The sequence below is a fragment of the Colobus angolensis genome, unplaced genomic scaffold (assembly GCF_000951035.1).
Source record: "Colobus angolensis palliatus isolate OR3802 unplaced genomic scaffold, Cang.pa_1.0 Scaffold159, whole genome shotgun sequence".
Taxonomy (NCBI): domain Eukaryota; kingdom Metazoa; phylum Chordata; class Mammalia; order Primates; family Cercopithecidae; genus Colobus; species Colobus angolensis.
The window spans coordinates 5,209,757-5,214,338 of record NW_012114699.1 but is presented as its reverse complement, the minus strand read 5'-3'; the positions used below and the strand labels follow the sequence as shown (position 1 = coordinate 5,214,338).

Genomic DNA, 4,582 nt, shown 5'->3' with positions numbered 1-4,582 from the left:
CTCTTTAACCCTAAAGGTAGTAACATCAGAAGGTGATTTATTCAGCAGTAGTGTATTTTTCAAAGTTTGAGTCATTTGGTTTCAAATTAAAAAGTACATTGTAAAGAACACTATCATGCTAGTCAAATTTAAACCATGTAAACCTATTGTGGTTTGCCTTTGTAAGAAAGTTATACAGCAGATATAGATCATACCTTTGTATCTTTTTGTAGTTCTCTAGGTCTCAGCTAAAACTATCCAATGAGAAATTGCTAAAAACTCCCACAACTTCAAGTGAATAAGCGACAGTCCAAGCACAGTGTAGTCTAAATTCATAGAAAGCCATCACTGCACCACTCCAAAGCAATAAAGTCTGCAGATAGAGCCCTGACTCAATCATATACAGCAATTTACATTACCAAAGAGAACAGTTATTTTGGGGACTAAAATATCTACATTCAGAGTACTATATAGTTTCCTCCAAGAATAATAGATTTTTAAAAAAATTTATGTAACAAGGGCCATTCAAGGCACTTTCTCCAAAACTGAAGAACAGGTTGCCCCAAAGGTGATTCAAGTTCTTACCACTTGCAAGAAAGAAAATGGCTTGCAGTATTTACATGACAGTTTTTCCCTCTTGTGTCCATCAAGGTTTCTAAGATCATAAAGCCAATCTACAGTCAGCGTAAGGGTATCCTATTTCAAGAAGAAAAAGAAATAAATGTTACTCATAATTCTGACATCACTAAAAACTTGTGCAGTGTGTTTTTCTAGCCTTGTGTCTTTTAAAAATATATATTTTTAATTGCACATGAAAATCACAAATACATTCTAGGCATGAATGTTTAATAAAGAATAGAAAAATAAAAGTCCCTTTTGACCCTACCTGCCTCACTTCTACTCCTTTATCCTAGAGATAGAGATGACCATTGAAAAGAAGATGGTTTGCATCCTCACTGATCTTATTTTATACATTTACCTGTATAGGTGAATATATGCACACATGTAACTAGGAAAACACCTAGAATATGAATTCTAGGTCAGAGGAGACATATATATATGTGTGTGTGTGTGTGTGTGTGTGTGTGTGTATCCAATGATCTCTGAACTTTTTTTTTTTTATTTTACTTTAAGTTTTGGGATACTGTTCAGGTTTGTTACATAGGTACACATGTGCCATGGTGGTTTGCTGCACCCATCAACCCATCATCTAGGTTTTAAGCCCCTGATTCATTAGGTATTTGTCCTAATGCTCTCTCACCCCTTTTCCCTCACCCCCCGACAGTTCCCAATGTGTGATGTTCCCCTCCCTGTGTCCATGTGTTCTCATTGTTCAACTCCCACTTATGAGTGAGAACATGTGGTGTTTGGTATTCTGATCCTGTGATAGTTTGCTGATGGTGTCCTGCTCCCCAAAGGTCACCCTGCTTCTACTGGTTCAGTGTCTCAGAACTTTGGTGTCGTTGGTCTCAGACACCACTTTGCGGTTCACTATCCTGCAGGTGGTGGTCTTTTGGATGGTTTGCATGAAGTTGCTGCTGTATAGGGCATCACCAAGATTGAAGTCCTTCCTGTCTTCCCCCAGGTGGTGGTAGGTGGTGATCTCAGCCTCCAGCTTGACCTTGATGTCCAGCGGGGCCTCATACTCCTGGGCCTGGTGCTGCCCCTCTTCCCATGTCTGTGCTAGCTCAGACTCCAGGTGCAGCAGGACCCCCTTGAGTTGCTTCATCTGCCTGCTGTAGTAGGCCTCTGCTTCCTTCAGACTGTTCTCCAAGCTGGCCTGCAGATTTCTCATCTAGTCCAGTCAATTTCCAAGGACTGGACTGTATGTCTGAGCTCTGTGAGTATCATCTCAGCAACTCTGATCTCAGCAGGCTGCGTGGTGACCACTGTGGTGCTCTCCTCAGTCTGCTGGGACCCGTACATGTCCAGCTCCTCTGGGTTCTTCTGAGCCAGCTCGTCGTATTGGGTGTCTGTCGATCTTACAGTGGTCCTGAGATTTGGGGTCATCTAACTCCATGGTCAACCCATAACTGGCAATCTGGGTTTTTAGGCCTTTTACTTCCCCTTCATGGTTCTTCTTCACAAAGAGCAGCTCCACCTTGAGAGCCTTGATCACTGTCTCCAGCTGCAGCCAAGTGACATTGATATCATCAGTGACCTTGCGGAGCCCATGGATGTCGCTCTCCACAGACTGGCGCATGGCCAGCTCTATGTCATACTTGACTCTAAAGTCATCAGCAGCAAGATAGGCATTGTCAATCTGCAGAATGATGCAGGCACTGTCCACAGAATTTGCAAAGATCTGGGCCCTCAGGTCCTCCAGGGTCTTGATGTAATGTCCCCAGTCTGTGACCTAGGATCCCTTCTCCGGGTGATCCTGGATTTTGCTCTCCTGCTTCCGATTCTCTGACTCCAGGCCCCTCACTCTGTCCAGGTAGGAGGCCAGGCAGTTGTTCAGGCCTTGCATGGTTTCCCTCTCATTGTGGATGCCCCCCATTCCTACCAGACCCCTGGCCAGGCAACTAGACTGCAAGTCGCCCCAGAAGCTGGTGGAGTGGAACACGGAGATCTGGGAACCCAAGGCCCCAGCACCTGCATAGACACTGGTTGTGCTTCTGACCAGCAGGGTGCCACAGCTAGGCAGCTGGACTGAGCCCAGGGACTGGTAATTGATGGAGAAGGTGGTGCAGTGAGTGGTGAAGCTCACCCTGTCTGGGGAGGAGAGCCAGAGGAGAGGACTCAGGTCTTGCTGACCCAGAGGATATATTTTTAATGGTCATAAACACTGCCAAATTTTCTTCAAAAACACCATGACCAATTTGAAGTACGTTGTTTGAAAGTGTCCATTGCTCTGCATCATTACCAATATTGGACATTATTATTTTACATTTTTCCAATCTATTTTCTACTCTCCCCATTAATACTCTAATAGCTTTTGATATAACATAACTACTTTTGATATCTGGTAGAGCATGTCCTCCTTTTGTATGCTTTCTCACTTGTAAGATGAGACTAATAGTGGTATCCTCTTCATAGGGCTGTTACAAAATTTAGAAAAGTAAGCAGGAGTCAGATCATGTGCTGCCTGACAGGGTTTGGTAAGGAGTTTGGATTTTATTCTGAGTGAGACAGGAATTCAAGGAAGGGTTTCAAGCATGAGAATGGTGTGATTTGCTATATGATTTAAAAGATGGCTCTGACTAAGAATTTTGATGCTGATAAAGTTCAAAAGAGGCCCCACATATTGGTTTGCTGCCCCCTCTCTCAGACTCTTTATACAGTGAAATCTCTGCTGGGGTTATCACAAAGAGAAATGGCAGGGAGTAAAGTTGGGTGATTTAACAAATAAAAATACAGGATGCCCAGTTACATTTGAATTTCAGATAAATAGTGATTTTTTAAAGTATAAATTCTCCCAAATAATACATGTGGCACACTTTAAATAAAAAACAATTGTTCACCAGAAATTCAAATTTGACTGGGCACTCTGTGTTTTACCTGGCAAGTGGTTATTGTATAAACTCTCGTGGTACATTTTTTCTTCTTCATTTTAAACACAGATTCCATCATCTCTTCCTATTCTGAATTATTATGGACTTTTCTCTTTCTCAGTATACTCCTTGAAGGCAAGGCTCATATCTAATTCATTCACTGCTTTGCTGAACACAATGCCTGAATGCAGTAGTTACTCAGTAAATGTTTGTTGAGTAAAAATTAAGACCTTTAGAAATAAGAGGCAAGGATGACTTGAATAGCCAGTATTTCAGTTTCCCTTCTGTATTTCAGTGTCAGAGTAATCTGCAAAGAGTCTACTGAGAGATGATTTTAATTAGGGCATTTGGCAATCTATAGAACTTGGGATATTAAGGGGAACTGGTCCCCATTGATTAAACTTCCAGCAGGAGGATGATACCTATTAGCTTAAGAGCTCTATTAGTGAGGCTTCTCAGGCTATGTGGGCTATTCCCTTCTCTGCAGCAGCACCATTTACTCCCTGGTTGCCTCATTCTACTCTGGTTTTGTTTCCAGAGGGAGACAAAATCAAGTCTTTTGAGTATTGGACATCCAGCCTCTCAGTTCTTCACAGTTATTTGTCCAAACAGTTTCTCCCAGAAGAGTAAAAGGAAACTTGCTGGAATCCGATTTTGTGTGTGTGAGGTATTAAATTATTTGCCAGTAGATTTTTTTCTTTTTTTTAAGAAAGAATTTCTGGGTCTTTACCCTATTTTTAAAAAATCTTTTATTTTTACTTGACATGTAATAATTGTACATATTTATGGGATACAGAGTAATGTTTCCACATGTGCACACAATGTATCATTCATGGCAACATAGATTAACCTGGAGGACATTATGTAAAGTGAAATAACCCAAGCACAGAAAGATAAATAGCACATGTTCTCGCTCATCTGTGGGAGCTAAGAAACAATTTTGAGCTCATGGAAGTAGAAAGTAGAATTGTGAATATTAGAGAATGGGAACGGTAGAGAGGAGATGAGGATGGGGAGAGGTTTCTTATCAATGGTTTTACTGTTCAAGTGGAGTAAAAAAAGTGAATTCTAATAACAGTGGCTGAACTATATTGGGAGGGAGCAAAATG

At 41.5% G+C, this 4,582-nt stretch overlaps 1 pseudogene; it reads right to left on the bottom strand.

The window, feature by feature from the left end:
• Nucleotides 1-1,417: 1,417 nt before the first annotated feature.
• On the bottom strand, nt 1,418-3,552 carry LOC105508181 (annotated as a pseudogene).
• Nucleotides 3,553-4,582: the final 1,030 nt, after the last annotated feature.